Source organism: Buteo buteo, chromosome 10, assembly GCF_964188355.1.
Source record: "Buteo buteo chromosome 10, bButBut1.hap1.1, whole genome shotgun sequence".
NCBI lineage: Eukaryota > Metazoa > Chordata > Aves > Accipitriformes > Accipitridae > Buteo > Buteo buteo.
In genome coordinates this window covers 19474584-19494261 of record NC_134180.1, presented here as the reverse complement: position 1 = coordinate 19494261, position 19678 = coordinate 19474584, and the positions used below count along the sequence as shown (strand labels likewise).

Genomic DNA, 19678 nt, shown 5'->3' with positions numbered 1-19678 from the left:
CCGTTACGAGGAGGAACAATATGAACGCTGTGCGATTAACTAACTTTTGGAAGCAATTCCTACCACAGAATATCTGAGTTGCACTAAGTCTGAAGGCTGAACTTACCTTGGATGACAATGTGATGTGAGAAATGTAGATGGGTCCTTCAGTGTGTTTTATCAGATTAATAAAGGGTTGTAAAGAAATAAGGACAAAGTTGTGAGCTTTATTTACACTTTTATTTTCTTATCATCAGCAATACCAAAAGTATGACATAGATACCCAAAGTTTACAGTAATTTTACAATTTTACTGTTCTATTATTATTTCTGGATATACATTTCTGTCATCTTTCAGATTCCTAAAAAAGGCAAATGTAGTAGTATTTGCTGTCTAATAGTATTTATTTAGGTGCTTAAAATCAGTTTCATGTAAAACTAATTAATCTTTTATTTGATATAACATTTTTATCTGTATCTTTGAACTCTGGCTTCCATTTGTATTTGTAGTGACAATTATAGAAGAAATTTTTTAACTATTCCACAGTGCCTAGTTAAAATGAGATTTAAATATTCATTCCTCTTATGCTCAGAATCCTTAGGAGTGGATATACACAAAGTTCCCTGTACTGTTATTTATTTCCACATACATACTGAATAAGAATTTTCATGATTTTGGTGATGTTGAACCCTGGGAGGACAATATTCTGGAAAAAGGCAGTGATTTATTTTTTTCCTAGTCAGCTAAGTTAAACACACTTAAAAACAAGCAAGCAAAAAGTGAATATCCCCAATTATTTTTTGACCAGAAAAACGTAGCCTATAAGAAGTGTTTGCTTCTCACTACTGCTTTCAGAGCTGATGTTCCTCTCAACGGCAACTGTAAAATGTGGGGCCACAGTTGCATTCATTGTTCAGTGAGCTTGTCCACATAGTTAAACCCACCGACAGCAATGAATGTTGATTGTGACCTTTTTTGCAAAGCTTGGCAGGGTGGGGGAGAAACATCATGTGGTGGCTAGGTTGCTATCTTCAGTGTTAAGGCCTGAAAGCATGAAGTAAGGAGGAGGATGGTTAGCTGGAGGGTACAATCAACGGTCGATGGTTTTCACTTTAATTCCAAACTCACCGACAGCGTTGAATGTTCACTGAAGCAACCACTACAACAGAACTCCATTGACTTGACAGCATCCTCAAATGCCTGAAGGGGGGGGGTGTGTGTCAAAATTCACACAATGATTTTAATACAGATGATGCAACTTCAGTTATTTTTCTCTTACCGACACCAACACCATTCTCTGCCCATCCTATTTCAGTCTCTGTGCAAGAAGCTGGCAGGTTTTCAAACTTCTTTCTATGAAAAGATAAGACATTTCAGTTATTCAGGCTTCAACAACATAGGTTGGAGATTCAGTCACAAGTGGATTAATATTGTCTGTTATTTCACAAAATTGAACTTCATAGCAAACCACAGCACAAGATCCCATATATATGAACAGAGCTGGCTAAGAGTTTTATGAATCAGTGTTGCCAATTATAGATTGCCCAACTGGGTAAAATTTCTTCTGCTGACATGGTTCAAATGGATTTAAACTTGCTTAGGATTGATGAAAACTACATTTTCTTTTAAGAAGGCTTAATTTCTCAATAAATGTCTTAGAGACAGAGGGCCTTTTTCCCTTACAAATTGTCATACATGCAGAACCTGTTATGACAGTTTTCAGGAGAAAAAAAAATGAATGTACACCAAGGCTTGATGACCTAAACTTCTTTTCATATATTTTTTAGGTAGCAGCATGCTATCCATATCCAGAACTTGATCATCACACAGTAAAGTGCTTATTCTAAAAAAATTTCCCTAGTAGAACAACACTTTTTTTCTAATCTTCTGAGCTTTCCAACTCAATTGCCCTCATTCTTAATATAAATAAAAATTAAAAAAAAAAATATGTAGGGTTGCAATTTTTGTGTTGTAGGGGAAGGGCTTTTAGAGACTGGATCAGAAGCCAAAACATGGTAACCTAGGAATTTTACCTTATTTGCATTTGTGATCAGAGTTCTCCTGCAGAAGGTGGTCTCACAGCTCAGTTGGTCTGAATTCTCTTTTGCTAGGTCCACTCTTAGCTTGCTGCACTGAAATTGTGACTGATCCATTGGCTTCTATGAATTGTTGTTCACCTTGTCCTTTGGTAAAAGATGTCTTATACTCTTTCTAATCTGTTTCTGCTTATTTTAAAAATCTTTATAAATGTTGGGGTTTTTTGTTAAACTTGTTTGTACTTGCATAAAGGGAATCAGCATCAAAAAGCTGCAGGTCATAAGTGTGCTGCCTGTATCTTTTGTAAACAAACACCATGACAAGGACTTTGTCCTAGCTGTTTCTGGCAACTAATTGCTCTGCATGTAGAGGTATTTATTACATCATTTAACTCATCTGTATTTTCTATCAAATATATCTAAAGGACAGTCATTAATATAGCCTACTGGTGAACTAGACAAGAATGGAATCAACTAATTTTCTCCTTTGTGGTAGATTAGATGGGTTTTATTTAGGAAGGCCACTATGATTATGAATATATCTAGATTCTAATCAAATGTGGCAGTCAATCCCCCCCCCGATACAGCAGAATGGGATATTTGCTGCTAATACTTCAGCTCTGAAGTTTGTTGGGTTTTTTTTTTCTCCATTTATTTGTACTGGCTTTTCTACAGTTTAATTCCGTGGATGTTATGAAAGGACTTCCTTACACCAGCATGAGTGATGAAAGTATAAGGCTCTCCAACTCAGTAGTCTTTTGTGCATCTGCATCTGTTCAATGTTGTTATGGCCAAATGAATAGACTTTATGGTTTAGGGTCGCTCATATTTAACATCTGCCCTATTATAAGTTTTCTTTCTGTACACCATTTCTTTCAGTACTTATTCCTATACTCTTATTCCCTGCTTCCATCTGTCACTTCATATTTCAATATAGGGACTTGCCTGGCTGATACCTGGCAGTTAGGATGTGGTGTAGGGGAAGGAGAGGAGCTATGTAGAACTTGTGGCTGGGTGGATTGCATCTTAGAAGGAATTACTTTCACAGGTTATTATTCCCTCCCCACCCCCCATAATGGAAAAAAGTCAGTATTTCCTTGGTTACCTAGCCTCTGTTGAAATGGGCTGCAACTTATAAGTACAAAACCACAAAAAAGTATTCCTGAGCTCCAGCTCTGATTCCTGATGTGTGTAGGTTATGCAGGGTAAAAATGCTTTCATCTTCTCTCATCTGGTTTTCATCTTTTTAAAATCCCTTACTGGGCTTAGCTAGCTGTTACAAATGCCAGCTTTATTTTAAACTTTATTTCAGATCTGCAGGCTTATGTGAACATTCAGATTGGATGTGGGTTGGTTGGGGCTTTTTTGTTATTTAAGGTTAGTAGGTCATAAATAAACCAAAGCATTTTCCTTGCTATGAGCAATAGGGTCATGGTGTACGTGAAATACCGCTTTAAAAAAATTGGAACCTAACATGGATTGACAGAGGTACATGAGGAAGTAGTTCATTGTGTCGCTGTAAAGGCCATAGGGATTTGGACTGTTAGAGCTGCCTGTCTTAGGAATAGATTAGATATCTTGTCTGATGACCTGTGCTTAATTTAAGTGACTGCCTTTGCCAGTCCTTCCAGAGGGCAACTGTGTGAAGTAGAGCATCTCATCTTCAGTCTCCAGTCCTTTTCCTCCTCTTAATGGACTGACCTAAATTGAAGATATGGGTGTTGTGCTGCACAAACAGACAACTACTTCATTGCTATGTGAGCTGCATCTTCAGTTCTAATTAGCTTTTCCTTTTTGACCTTGATATCTTGAATCAAAAGACTAATGTTCAATTTCATTGTACTGGTTAATACTGACAACTGTTAGTAAACTCATGTTTAACAGCTACCTTATGTAAAACAGTAATAAAAGCTCCCTCTTCCTACTTAGAAATGGTGGCTGGAGCTGTGAAGTACTACTCTGCCCTGCTTATTGCCCCACCTCTTCCATTCTTCCTTCTCCCTCCCCCACATAAATGTTCAATGAAATATAAATGGTAGATGTCACATAGGTCTGGCTTGTAGGCTACTTGAAGCAGCTGGTTTGGTACTTTTAATGATAAACTGCTTGTACAGCAGTGAGATTGCTTAGGACAAATATTTGGTGAATACACAGACCTCAGGTTTTGGAGGTTTCTTATGATGTTAGATAATTTCCCTAATGATGCATTAAAACAGTTTATTCAGATTGTACACTGATTAAAATAGTGAGTTAACATTTATATGATAGATACTCTGCATGGCTTACAGCATCTTTTTTCTTTTGCTGGCATTCAGTTGTTACTGGAAGGTGGAGTTAAGACTTGAAAGCATGTATTCATTTGTATAAAAGACAGACAGCAGAACAATAGTGTTAATACTCATATTGCAAAGTTATCTCAGGGCTACAGTTGTTGGCTACACTTCCACATCCCTCTTGCCCTCTCCCACAGTCTAACAGGCTTCCAGTTATACACTTGGGGACAGGAAGAAATGCAATGCATGGCTGTATTTTTAATTGTGTTGCAAAAGTGAATTCCAGTGGCAGTGTCTAAAAACGGTACTAACACATTTGGGATCAGATTCTCAGCTAGTGTAAACTGACACAGCTCCATTGACGTCAGTGGCATCTGCATTTACACCAGCTGGCACCTGGATGCTCATCTGGAAAAAAAGTTAAGTAGAATGATCAGTTATCAGTTCTTATCACCTTTTTTTATTGTGTTGTGTGTTCATCTTTTTTATTAAACCTTCCTCAAATGACAAATTTTCATGTTGAATTGACATTTTACCTGCAATAAATTAGCAGTAAGACTAAATCTCAGTAAGTATTGACACTGCTGTGCTTCCACCAAAAGGAATTAAATTCAACTGACTGTAGTTATTAGAGGTTCAGTTTATTCTTGGATGGCTTTGAGTTATATGCTGAAAGAAAAAACTGTGCAGCTATCAAGAGGAAGTCCTTTTCTGACCAAGTGAAAAGTGCTCATTTCTTCTGTGGTCTTAAAAACTGCAAGAACAGAATCCAATAACTTTCATTGTAATCTCACTGCATACTACAAACACTAACTGCAGTTGTTTCTATAGTGTGTTGGAGTATAGCATTGGCTCCTAATTACTAATGCAGTAATTCTAAGGCCAATGTTTTTCAAGAAATCCAACTAGACAATCACAATGTTTTCATGTTGCCTTCAACGTATGGAAACATCTTTGTAAATGCCTGCTGGAAAAAAGATGTTTTAGGGAATATTTCAACATTTACTGGAGTACAGCTGTCTCTGGAGAAAAGTAGCAGCTGCATAACCTCTTGAAGCACTAGTGCATGCCAGCCTGAGACAGGAGGGAAAATTGTGATTGCCTTCTCCATTCTACAATGCTGCTTTTCTTCTACATTATGGTATGAAGAAATCTAAAGTTATGCAGAATCATCCTGGTTCTCGCTCATGAAATAAGAGGGGGAAAATACCTCGGCTCACCAGAAAACACTTTTTGAGGTGAAATAATAACCACAAGACTTTTTTTTTTTTTTTTTTTTAAACTAAATCAAAACTTATTTGACATCACAGAGCAATCTGCAGTTCATTGAGTCCTATCAGAGTTCTGCTGGCCTGGAAACCAGGACACCTCCCAAGACTGCTGGTTCATGTGTTTGTAGCCTTTGACTAAGTTTTTTAGTAAGTCTGCTGTCCAAAAATTGACTGTGCTTTTGAAATTAAACCCATCAGATAATATTACTTGTCTACAACACAGGCTACAAGGTGGGATCCTGATTAGCCAAGCTAATTTATGAACAGAACAAATGTGAGGAGCAGCAATGATATTAGTTTAACCAAATATTTGATTGCACTTCCAGAAATATTTTAATTGCAAAGTTCTAAACTATGCTTTGCCCATTAGAATTTTACCTGATTAGTATTTTGTTAAATTTTTATATTAAAGACACTTCCAAAACAAAATTTAATGTAAAAATACCCAAGACAATATTGGCTTTTTGCTTACTGCTGTAGACTTATTGTACCTCAATCAATACAAATTGTTACTCTAATTTAACAAATCATAGTTGCATTCATGTGTCCTAAACAGACTTTTATAACTCACCTATTGAGCCTCACTCTGTAATTTATTACTTCATGTTGCTAGTCCTGTCTGAAATTCTAAGAGCTTTTCCAACATACAGGATTGTGGCACTGGACCTATAAGCTTTGCTTTTTATTTCAAGCCAAGAAATTGCTGAATAAATTTTAATACTGCCTGCAGTTTCCCAGCCTTTTGGATGACAATTCTCCTCTCTTTGTTACTAGAACACATTACTATTTATGGAAGATATGCACATATTTCAGTGTCCATAAATCATATGCAAGCATCTGTTCTTCAGATCAGTAGACAGAGTATGGTAACTGCTTTTTACATTAATATCCATGAAGTAATGCTCACCTACTGACACTATGCTTAAACTTTAATATTTTAGTAAATATTTCAGTAATTTAACTTTTCAGGCAATGCAAGTAAAACCAGTAGAAATTGCAAATGGACTGGCATAGAGTTCTGTGTGGCCTGTACCCAAAAAAGTCAAACAGAAGTTGTACGATAGAGGGGATAAATGTTAAGAGCACCATGATCAACTCAGCTGAAACAGAAGAGGTTCTGTTAGTAATTCTCTGTACTCATCACTGCCTTTGAAGGGAATTTCTTATCCCCCCCCTCCCCTTCCTGTGATAGCCTTAAACAGGCATCCTTTTCTTATTTGATGAATCTGGATTATGTGTAGCAGTCTACATTTTTGTCTTAGTAGTATGATCTATTTCCCATGCAATCCTGCAGGCAAGATTCTAAGGCCAATAACTGTGAAGCTGTGCCCAGAAAACATATGGTACATGTGGAAACCAAGACTGTGTACAAGTTAAAATGTAAGATGTGGGAAAGACAATATTATATGATGGGGTGGGTGCTGGATGGAAAGGCAGAGGATAAGAGTTTTCTTATTCTGTCTGTCTTCAATCTCAGTATTTTTACGTGAAGTGTTTTTAGTGATAGTGAACAATCTTCAGAAAGTATCCTGTTGAGTGTTTGTCAAGCATTTATTTGGTTGTCATATGTACCAAGACTGTGGATTCATTGGTTGTTTTTCAACATCTCTTTTGTCTTTGTATTTATTTTATGGGAATGGAGACTTGATATTTTGAGGCTAGACTTATAAATGTCAGCATAGCAACTGACTTTTCATAGAATGCAAGTATGTATAAAAATGGAGGGTAAAAATACTCTATATTTCTAAATGCTATTGAATACTACTGTAGTCAATTGTTAGACAATACATTGCAGTACTTTACCTGCAGAAAATGAGCTGATTAGTTTTAACTTGCCTACTAATCCTCTTGGTTTTCAAAAAAAGGAAACTGCTTCAGAATGAATGGGGATCCCCAGCTTAGCATTTCTGGACTATTTCAGTACAGTTTGTATGTTGTCTTTTAGGTTCTTCATAATGACTATACAAAATACATATATTCAGAAAAACATGTTTGGGGGCTTTTAAAACAATTTAATTTGTGCATTTGATTTTTAATTATTTTTTAGAAGTTACCAGAAAAAGGTCCTGTTTGAGTGCAATTTAGCTTAGAGATTCTCTGTGTCTCTGTATCTAACTGCCAGAGCAGAGTACAGTAGCAACTGGCTTTAATATCCCATCCCCCTCTTCTTTCTGAGTCACCATAGGAATGGACTGCAAGAATTACCAAATTCAAATAATTATGGTCCTGCTGTACAAAGTTTCTTTTGATCAAGAGCAAGTCATTTGAACCCTAATGTTTAGTGGGTAATGCTTATAGCCTCATAAAAGTGTAGTGATGGCTGATATCTCATAGTGCTTTGAACATGTGAAGTGCTGTATAAACAATATAGGGCTATTGCACACAACTCAAGCTATTAGCATTTGAGGCACAGTGCCCCAGGCCCTTAGAGGGAAAATCACATCTTCCTTGGAAAAGAGGCACCTTTTTGAGTTCTGTCTGCTTCCAGATTAAGTATCAGGACCTTTCTAGGTAGCAAGTAGGTATGAAAAAGTATGTTTTTTCAAATACTGTGTTTATTACACAGGACTGGACAGTAACTAAAGGCAGACAGCATTCAGTTAGAGCTGCAATTCTGAAAATGTAAGGATGGTAAATCATTGCTTGTTTGCATTATTTCCTTTGCTGTAATTGTATTTTGGCAATCTTGCATTTTTTCCTCTGAAATTTCTGCATGCAAATCTATTCGTTGCTAACATACTCAGTATTTTTCATGTGTGATTTGAAACAGATGAGAGATTATGCTTCATCTTTGTTCCTAAAAATATGACTATACAGAAGTTAGACCACAAATGCAATTTTGAAAGTATGTTGAACACTCCATAGGGGTCTGTGTAAATGTTGGTGAAATCTTGTTCTTAAGATAACAATACAAGTTAAGAATAGTAGAGGGGCACTTGCTAAATAGCTGATGTAACATCTGTCTCTTAGAGCAGAAGGTACTGCTCAGATGGGAACAAAGTTTTCATAGGATAGGTGGAATTGCCTGATTTTTTTTGTTTTGTTTTCACTCTCCATCACATATTCTGTATGCTCTGATAAATAAAGGTTACGGCTTAGAACCCACAGGACATGCCTATATTGCAATCACTACAGTGTGCAGTCTTGGGTAGTAGAAAGGCTCATGGATATCTTCAGGGAGAAGAGGAAATTCCTTGAAATCTTTTTGTGACAGTCATTAGTCCAGTTTAAAAACAAAAGGTTTCGGTCCAGAGTTGGCAAAACATTCTCTTTGCCTTTTGATGGTGTAACTTCTTATTTGCAACAGTAGAGACCATTCTAAAGAATTGCATTTTTCTTCTTGCCTTTTTTTAGTGTCTTGAGCCAAGCTTTTAGGCGTGTTAATCATGTAAACAAGTTTTGGATTTTTGTTACTGTTATCTAGGAACAACCATTCAAAACAAATATGCTATTGACTCAACCCTACAAAGCTCTGAACAGAGAATAAACTCAGACTTTGAAGGACTGGGCACACAGTTTAAATATTTAGCATAGCAAAACCCATTGCAGTACAATCACTTGTACTGGATCCGATGATTTACAGCACAAATGCAAAGCATAATCCTGTGTATTCAGGGAGTAAATACCTAGTTTGTTTACTGTTACTGACCAACACACACAAACTACTTAATTTCTGCCCTGGCAAACATATTTTTAAGTAATATATTCTTCTGAAGAAAACAGCCCACAAATAGATAAAAGAATACAGGAACTGTTATAGAAGTCTTATCTCCATTGTTGAAAAATGGTGCACCCTTAATGTTTTTAATCTGCCTGTATTTTTGTGGCTCTCAACATCCTCCTCCTCATCCCTGTTGAGTTCAGCTGCCCTTTGAAAAGCTCTTTGTGCTCCAGTGACCACTTTAAACTTTCTATTGACAAAATTACGCTCGACTCCTAATTTAGTTTTCCAACAGAAAGTGCAAGTTGAAAGCGGTCATTGGCCCAAAAACCTATGGTTAGAGCAAAGATGATTTTATTGGGAAGGGGGAGTGATGTTTTGTCTCCTTTTCTCTGTCCTTCAATCCCCTTCTGCTAATTTCTTATAACTCTTGCTTCCTCCAACCTCCCAGAGTCCCAGGAAAATGTGGTTCCTACATACCTTGCTGAAGTTTCCCTTTTCCAGCCCCTCAGCAGTGAGGTTTCCCTTTCTGCAGCCATCTGCTGCAGTAAGGAAGCGTAGGCCAGGAAATAATGTTAGGTACCTCAATTGAAACTGGTTTGTGAATCCAAATTCTGTCTCTTAAAACCGTGGGAAGACTGATTGGGAGATTGGCAATGAAGTAAATGAGTGAATGGGATGAGGGAAAGTATGTATATGCAAAGTAAGCAGGGATTATTAAACCATTCCCTCTGCTTCATGTACATTTATGTGTATTTTAAAAATACATGTTAACACACATGCAGACACAGTTTAATGTGATGGAAGAAAGGGAAATGTCTCTTCCTTTTGGAGATTTAAGGGGATCAGATTTGCACATCTGTAACATCCAGAAGGCTCAAACATAATCAAAATGTATTTCTACACAACCGGGTCTTACTTTTCCACAGTACCTGACACATTTAAACACGCAACATCTAATGAATTAATAGTTTTTGGAGTAAGTAGATGGCATTTTATGCAATCAGCACCTTCTCTCAAAATCTCTAGAGATCTGCTATTACCATCTCAGTAACCACTCTTAATCAACAAATCATAATCTGAACAATCATAGGTGACATTGGCTATTCTGAGAAGTTTTGCTTCTTGCATCAATACTTCCCTAGATTTATAAAACCTTTCTTATTGGGTACCTACCAATTTTCTTGCTAAGGGTAATCAGGGAGTATGGGGCTCACAGGTTAAAATTTCTGTGCTGCTTAAAGGTGTTCTGCTTGTATTTTTCTTTAGAAAAATCTGGATGAAATTCCTTTCAGTGGGAAGGCTCCATCACTTAAGTCCTATGGTAACTCTATACTCTGAACACCTAATGCAGAGACATTATGCTGGCTTTTAGCAGATAGGGTGAATTTCATTCTTAGTGAATATGACCCAGGTGCTAAAAAGCTATAGCTGAAAGTGCTAGGTTAAAAGCATAAGTCAGCTAGGTACATAAATATTACATGGCTATATCTTTAATGGGTTCCTGTTGTAGACTTGCTTTGTTTAAAGATTTCCATAATCCTGCTGATTTATTGCATCTTTTCTAGAAGTATACTGTTAGCAGGAAACTCAGTTGAAGCACTTTCAATCATGTTGGAGTATCATTATACTTTCACTTGAATAACTAATTAGTTGCAAGAAATTAACCACTGCTGTTTAGCACAAAAACACTTCCAAGAAGGTCTTTCATTTTTGTTGTGGAAAATTACCTCAGGCTCTCGAGGAGGTGGGCAGAAGGGAGAAATAATGATCCTGCTGTCTTTTAATATAACTTTTGTTTTCAATTCAACCTGATAACTAGCATGCAGCGTAGCTGTCTGAATAGGGCACTGCACTTGGACTTGGGATAAGTATGTCCTAATCTTGCTGGTCCCGTGGATCTGATGGCTGACCTCATCCCATTGATTGAAACTGGTTTAAGGTTCCAAATACCGTCCCTTAAGGCTGTGGAAGACAGAATATGAGACTGAGGAAGAAATAAATTAGTGAATAGGATGGAAGAAAGAATAAATATGACTAAAGAAAGGATATAACCAGTCTGTTCATGTCTCGAACTTTTATTTCTTGTTGTGAAATGTGGAGCATGCTTAAATGGCATATGAGGGTCTAGTCTGAGTGTCTTGCATAAGAATTCAGTATTATTGTCATGTGTTGTTCACAGCACTGCTAATATAATGTAAGACACAGTGAAGTGAGGAAGGAGAATAAAAAAGCAGCTAAAATACTTAGCAATTTGCCTCACCTCTCCTAGAGTAAAAACTGGAAGGAAATTGCAGACAAATGGTTTGAGAGATCTAGATTTTTCTCTAATATATAAAATCCATTTAAAGAGGCAGTAACAGTGACAAATCCTGGTCCATTTTTTTATCTGGAACTGCAATTTCACCCCTGCTATTTGAGAAATACACCTGTGAAATATATTTTTAAATTCTAAAATAATCACTTATGATGCATATATGAATCGGTCATCTCCTTTCAGTCTTGTCCATCTATTGCAGCAGCAGCGAATTCTTCACGTATTTGGAGAAAGAGAAGTGTCATCCAGTAATGTGAGGTCAAAGGGGAGGGGAAGCTTATTGGTATTTCTTGCTTTCCCCTTCCTTCTCTCTACCCACACTTGCAAAATTATAAAGTTAAGTCTTCAATATATGTATCTGAGATGTGGTGATGCAGAAGTGCTGGGAATTATTCAGTGCAAAAAGGGAGTGGGCTACTGTAGTCATAACAAACTGCTCCTGAATATCAAAAATAAGGGTAGCACTACCCCATTCCTGTAATATTTAACACTTTTCCCGTCTCTGTTCTTTGTCTTCTTTCCAGTGCTTACTCTCAAGCACCTATTTTGGGTACCTAAAGGTTAGGATCAGAATCTCATTCAGCTGTTTATGATTATATTGGATTACTGGCATAGTGTGTCTTCTGAAAATATTCACATAAACCCAGTACTTGCTGGAAGTGGGTTCTCCCCCCCCACCCCCCGCCTTTTTTTTTTTGGCTAAGTTTACAACTTGGTTTTTTTGCACATGAGAATACAGGAGAGAGGAAGGTCACATCTGACTTCTGGGGTGGGGGCAGTTTGCATATGTATATGCCAGGAAACCTTAACTTCATGTGGAAGAAAACAGCAGAGCTGCCCTCTAGAAAGAGGACATGAGCAATGACATATCTTCCATCAAACCCATGACAGCATTTTTCTTGAGGAGCTATGGGGCAGATAATTTCAGATTGGGTATGCTGCCACTAAAACAAATTGACACAAACATAGGCAGCCCTAGAGCTTGTGTGTGTGCATGTGTGTGTTTACGCATACGCAAGTCACTCTGCTTCAGGACAGCTGTGCATAAGAACTTATTAGGAAAAAGGAAGGGAGAAGGGTTTAGTGAAAGTTCTTTACTCCTTTCTAGAAAATGACCTACCAAGCTTTTTAAAACAATATGTTACCCTGAAACTGCATGCAGGGAATTTCAAAAGCACCAAGGGATTTTAAAAGATCCCCTCCCTTGACGCTCAGTGGAATTTCTGCTAAAAAATTCCAGTGCTTGCTTTCAGGCATCACTGAAAAGTGCAATCTGAGTACAAGAATATCACAGAAATGTGTTAAGTTCAATGTAATGTATCGTTCAGATTAACACTATGTAATAGCCTAAGATTCTTTAGTTCTAATACCTGTGGCTCATTTGAACTATGTAGACACACTTTGTAGTAATTACAATTGAATAAAAAAACGGTAACAGACACCCAAGTTATAGGCTGTTGACAGATGTCCCAATTTTTCTTTCCACTTCATGAACATGTTCCGTTTGCTCCCATTACCTAATTTTGCTTTACTTGCTCTTCCATTTTGATCTGTAAGTGAGCTTAATGCATCTTCAAATAACAGGTGCTGACTTTGAGAGTAGTTTCAAACTTCAGTTTGGACTTCTGCCTGCAGTTCAGATTGGGTTTGTTTGAATTCTTACTCAGATTTAAATCTTGAAATTCCTTCCCACTTGGATACTCTTATTCATGCCACACCAAATACTGACTTGCTAATGTTTAGACATCAGCAGTCCCTATGCTATGGAAAATGTATGATCCTTCATAGTCTTGTATAATCAAAAGAAGTGGAAAATGTGTAGTCTAAAGAAACCTAAATATCTAGGGAGAAGAGAATGTAAGACTCTTTAAAGGAAAAACTTTGAAATAAAATTAAAACAAATAAGCAACTATGTCTCCCTTGCATTTACACTTCAGTTATTGGATGAAATCACAAATCACAATGGCTAGTCATGAATGAATCAACAGCAGAATAACACTAGATGTTTTTACTGAGAAAATGTGTCCACACAGACTGAGTATGTTAAGACACTGAAGGACAGGCAGAGAAATATAATTTTAAGGATTACAGGAAAAGGCATGTAACTATGTTCCATTCTTTCTATTAGTAAACTCCTATGTATTAGTTGTGTGTAAACATAGCTAATTTTTTACTTCAGTAGCTGTGCATGCATGTAGTTGAAAAGATGAAGTAAATGAGAAAAAGTGGGTTGGGTTGGTCATGCAGTTGAGAATCCTTGCTTTGATTGGGCCTATGCTGAGTAAACCAAATGTGAAGGGATCAGCTCCTAAAGCACATTCCAGGTGATTTCAGACAAATGGAAAGAAAGTTTCACTGTGTGAATTGAAAAAAAGGTTCTGAATTGGAGAGAGTATGCTTGCTTGTTTGGTATAGTCCAGTAAGACTTTTTTTCCTTTCCCCACCCTTTCCTCTTCTACTGAGGATATAAGCCAACCTTATTTGTCTTCCTTTCTGATTTCCTAAGGGTTAAGTATGTAAACATGTCTTTATGCTAATAAGTAAATATGTTTCTGCAAAATTTTTCAGTGCACAAGCATTCAAAGCTTGTGCTTTTCATCAATTGATTTAATTTTAACATTCAGCAATGAAACATGGCTGCTTTTCTCAAATCGTCAGCAGTTTTCCATATTGAGCTAGTGGTGATGAATTAGTTTCTATAGTTCAAAACTCCTTATAAGTGTAGTGAATGAGTATAAATTCACTATCTTTATAATTACAAAGACTCATTGAAATTTTACAATTCTGAGCAGAAATAGGGATAGTTTTACTGGTCCCCCCAAAAAAATGTACTCTGCAGATTATACCATGTCTCATGAAGAATAAGAATTAACAGTCTTTCTTGCATTATGGCTTCTCTGTGCCTAACATGTTTGATATATATTATAGATGTTTGTCAGAGATGCATAGTCAGAAGCTGAATGATGAACAAGGTCTGCATTCTCTTGGCTTTGGCATTTTGCCCAGGACTTTTTTACCTACTATCTTTAAAAAAAAAAAAAAAAAAAAGAAAAAAACTAATGTAGTCTTGGAGCTTAGGACATACTCTTTCTCATTCCTTCTTGTGCTGTTTTGAGCCTTTGTATAGCACTAGTATCAGCTGTTCAATCAGCATCTTTGAAAAGCACCTACCAGGCTGCCAGATTCCTGATGCAGAGAAGCTACATGGTGCCAGAAATCAGTCACTCTGTGCTAAATATTGCTGCTTGCTCTACTCCCTGTCTCTGTCTGTAGCAGTCTAATCTTCTGTTCTTCAGTGGAAAGATGGCAGGATTTAAAAATGCCATCTGAAGTTGCTGTTACTTAACAAATGTCTTGCCATCCTGTATGGTTAAGGAGTTAAACTGATCTCTGGTCTCAAATGGTAGCAAGGTCCTATTTTTTTCCTTTTGGTATCTTATCTTAGATGGAATGCCTTTATGCTCAGCTATTGTGGTATTTGTCATTCAGTTCTTCACTTACCAAGACTTTAGTGAATTTAGAAATTCTTCTATTTTAAACAAGGTGTTTTGCTGCTAGTCAAGTCTAAATATCCACATCAAACTGCCTTGCACATGCACAGAATGCCAACCAGCAGATTAGCTGTAAAGCAGTTCAGCTGCCCCCAGCTTTCACCACCCAGATCATGTCTGTATAGAGCTGTCATACTGAAAACTAAAATGGTGTAATATTAAAACTAAAATCAGAAAAAGTAATGCTGAAGCTAGTGTGCAAACAAATCCTTTCACAATTGTACATGCATCTTTATGGCATTTCCAGGTTTTATAAAATCCAGGGACCTTCCCAAAAATACCAAGAACCATCTGATCGTATAAAAAAGAACAAAATAATTTTTCCAATCACACTTAGAATAAGCAAATAATTTTTAGTAGGCATTTAAAACAAACATTACAAAATTAGCCTAGTGTAAACCCGATCAAGCTGCATTATTTTGTTTAAATGTGTTCCACAGCTGGCTTGGGTGCTTAACTACCACATAGCAGCTAAATTCAAAATCTGAATCCTCAAAACACCCTGTTCAGTGCTTGTCTTGCTATGGAAGTGCCCAAAGCCCCTGGCCACCAAAATATCTGCCAGATGAATTCCCTGTTGCTTAGGCCAGGCTGGTGCTGAGCACCCCTCTGCAGAAGTGCCCTGCTGGCCTCACTTCAACATCTTGCACAACAGGCTGAAGAAGCATGTGGTTTCCCCTGTGCTTTCTGTTCCTATGAGCAGTCACTGGAGCAAATTCTAAAGACAAGGGAGGTTGGTGTCTCAATTACCAACCTGTAGCTGAGCATATTCTCTATTGCCAGCTGAATATTTAATTGCTCTTTGCAAATTGTGAAAGCTTATTGAGGAGGCATCAGAATAACTGGTTGTAGGTAATGGGGAGATTTGGGTTCAAAATCCCATTGGTAAAGCTGGAATTTCAATCAAGGTCTTCCATGTTCTGGGTGGGTAAGCTATTCCTTGAGAAGGAGGCAGTAAAGTGCCTGCTCCTCTGTCAGTTGGGAGAGGAGTGTTTTCAGGGCTAAAATCCAGGACAGAGTTCCTGGTCATATTGCTGTAATGGCAGCAACATTTATATCCAAAGGTTCAAGGCTGCAGTTCTAGGACCATGGCACTCGCTATTCCCCCATCTAATTTAGGAATGCTCTCTTCAACCTACTGACTTCTGAGAGTTCTTACGTGTATAGTTCTTTAAGCAATATATGTAGCTGCCTGGATACAAATCTCTATGGATATTTTGGGTATAGATACTTGGAAGATAACTGCAACATTTATTATTTCTAAAACTTCAGTCCTTTCGTTGCTCTAACCTATCTTCAGGGTTTCCCCTGTGGCACCGCCCCCCCAGTTAGGAAATGAATGTAATGATTGTAAGTTTTGGTTGATTGCTCTTGTCCTTGACTAAGAGGCTAATATATTCTTTGCTGGATGTTCTGCTTTCTTCTTAGGCCTAACTTGATACTGCTCCTTCTGCTGAAGTGGCAGCTCCTGGGTGATGTGTGACATGGCACAGCCAAAAAACTGTATGCAGATATGTTTTCTCCAGCTGGATACTTCTTCAGGAAGAGGTTTAGCAGGTAAACTAGAGCTACAGTGTCTGTTTCCATTATCAAAGGGTTTAGCTTCAACTGCTAATTCTAGACATTTAATGTATGAACCCAGTATTTATGCATATGACTTTGATAGCTGAAAATGTTAGCATATTAATTTGATGGTCTGAGGATTTTTAGAATGCAGATTAGCTTTTAGCTAAGCCACACTGAAAGTAAACCTGAGAAGATAAAATAATACTAATATGTACCAAACTGAAGAGTTTATTTCTATCTATTACTCTGCCAGGAAGTAGTTGGATGGCCCAGATGAAAACAGAAGGCTCATATCTTACAAGTTCTTTTCTGGTGTTAAAATGATGGGAAACAGCTCCAAGAGATTTCTTGTTTTAAGATTATTAATATGGAGAATTACTAGTGGGAGCAACCTATAACCTCCAAGGCAGTTTTTCTCCTGTGTGTTTAAAAAACCAAAAAGCTTTGATAACCTTTGTTTTGATAATGTTATGATCCACCTTCAACGTACGGAAGTCTTAAGCCTTGCTTATCTGCAAAGTTGAACCTTAAAAAGTGCTGTGCAGTTTTCTCCTACTCTGAGTATGCCAACTAGAGTGTGTCTTAAAAAGGGGGATTTTTCTTTTTAGATGGGGATTTTCTAAGAAGGGATTTTACTTTTTAATTGACTTGGAAGGAGTTAACTGTGTGTTTTTAGCTTCCTTATCCATGTTCACATGCTTGAGTATGATGTTAGACTGCTTTATTACTGAAACTTTATGGTGATATTTTTTGTTTATTTTTCAGAGGATCAGGTAATTGAAAATAATCTAGTTGCTCTTCTCTAGATGCCTTTGGGAATACCTGAAAAAACTAATTGTAAAAATGTGTTACAGTATGAATCTTGCTGACTTTCATTTGATTTTTTTCTTTTGTTAATTTGAGACAAGGAGAACAAATGTTCCTTATGTAAAATGAGAGTGCAGAAACATGGAAAACATGCCTATTCTTGTGAGAGGTGTGGTGTCCAATAGCTTATGATGAGGTGCAGTTGAAGAGCTGTTATGACTAAGATGGATGCTGCCTAATACAGGTCTGGTAGAGCTACTGTTTCTGATTATGTATTTCCCTTCACCTTCCCTGCTGCTTCTCCCACCACTGCAGCACTGTCCTATATTTTCCTTTCATGGGGGAGGAAGAGTTTATGGGGGGAATACTAGTTGGTAACAGAAGCATGCTTCCAGCTGGACTTCAATGGTGAAACTCAGAAATACGTTGCAAAAATGCAGTGCAAGAAGGTAAAAAGTGAAAAAATAGCCTTGGGAGCTGTCCTTCTGTTGTGAACTGTGCTAATGTAGATTGCATCGCAAGGGGTTATATGTCTGTGGCTTATGATAAATTGGTAACTATAAACTGAAGATAACTCAGTGTGGTGTTTATATAATTTCTTGTTAAATTTGTCACAGATACTCACTTAAGATGTGATTCTATTTAGGTTTGGCTTTTTTGTCATAATGTATTTACATTGTTTCCTGCTTTTCTTATGTTGGGGGGGGTGGGGTGGGTGTGAATCAGAAAGCTTGTCCTGGATCAGGCAATAGAGGCATTTTTTCAGGACCAGAATGCAAGTATAGACGATTCTATGGGTTTGGGAAGTCTTTTGGGGTTGGTTTTGGTTTCTTTCCTCCTGAAGTATGGCTCTCCATACTTCTTTCAAATCAGACATAGGTACTTAATAATGAAAACTGAGAATGTTTTAACTGCCAGGTAAGTGATTAAAAATGTGTGTCAAAAATTGCAGCTTAAAAAGTCTCTGGATGAGCTCAGCAAAATAGTTCACAGATTATGCTAATTCATGTTCACTCTAGAGAATATCTATGGCAAATTGTCTGATTATAAAAGTAATTATTGAAGTGATAAGCAAACTCTCTCTACTGCGATAGCTTAAACTTTATTCTGATTTTCATATTAAGTCTACAACAATATTTGAAAATCATAGGTACAGTAGCTCTGCTACAAGTTTCTCTGCAGCTCTATGCATTTGAGTGATGATAAGCAGTGAAAAGCCCAGACTGGACAACTAGTTTCTATTTCTTTCTCCCCTTCTGTCCCATCACATGTCTCTGAATATAGGTGCTTGCTAATTGACTGTGCAAGGAAATGATTAAATATGTATGGCTGGATTTTTTAGTACACAAATTTGGTATTACAGACAGTTGTACTACCCTTGCATGCAAGTTGAAAAATGGAAGGAGGCAAGGAATTTATTTAGAGAAAACAGGCAAATATGTCTGAAATACTTAAAACAAATGAACACATAGAGATATTTTATCAGGAAATTAAACATTTGGTCACTGTGAACATGACTAAATGTTAACAGGTCTGAATAAAGGGGGATCTCTGAGAAACAAGCATAACAGAATTTTTTGATGGTAGAGAGTGAAAAAGGTTTTACAGTGTCAAATATTTTTGTCTGCTTGCTGAATTTCCCAAAGCAAAAACCTTCTGTGTAGTTGAGAAGCAAACCAAAATATTTTTGCATTGTTTTTTGTAAAGGCTTGTTTCCATCAGCACTCCATAAATAATATCTGCTTGAAAATCCACTGACTTAAGTGTTTAATTTTGTGCCTTTATACAAGTATTGAAGAATGCATGTATTGGAAAAGGTAGTATACCTATTTCATTTTGATACATCCTAAATGGAATAATAAATGGTATTTTTCTTGGATTTAAAGAGGAAGAAGATATGAAATTAAGCATATAACAAGGTATAAAATGGAATGTATTTTACCACTAATATATTTCCATGATTGTCAGGGATATAGTCTAACTTGAGACTTTTAAGAAGGGATACAAAGGGTACAGATCATTCTCACTTAGTTTTGGTTTGTGTTTAAACAGTCCTCTCCTTATTCTGTCATAATAAACAGTGAATTTCTATTGATGAGGTCAACAGGACATATCAGTAAGTTTAAAAATGGACCTGATTTCCCAGTTCAGAGCAGGGACAGAGGAAGGTATTCTAGTGTTTGCCCAGTAAGGTTTTTCATTTTATACCTGAAACAC

General features: G+C 37.0%; 1 long non-coding RNA gene across 8 annotated transcripts in view; it reads right to left on the bottom strand.

The window, feature by feature from the left end:
• Positions 1-206: 206 nt before the first annotated feature.
• LOC142036002 (uncharacterized) overlaps positions 207-19678 on the bottom strand; it is a 65386-nt gene continuing 45914 nt past the window's right edge. For 4 of the 8 annotated variants that reach the window (XR_012652023.1, XR_012652026.1, XR_012652022.1 and 1 more), the window contains 2 exons: positions 4601-4696; positions 207-1332 (listed from right to left, as the gene is read on the bottom strand). This is a non-coding gene — a long non-coding RNA (uncharacterized LOC142036002). The remainder of the gene's footprint in view (positions 1333-4600; positions 4697-19678) is intronic. The other 4 variants (XR_012652024.1, XR_012652027.1, XR_012652028.1 and 1 more) reach the window with 3 other exon arrangements.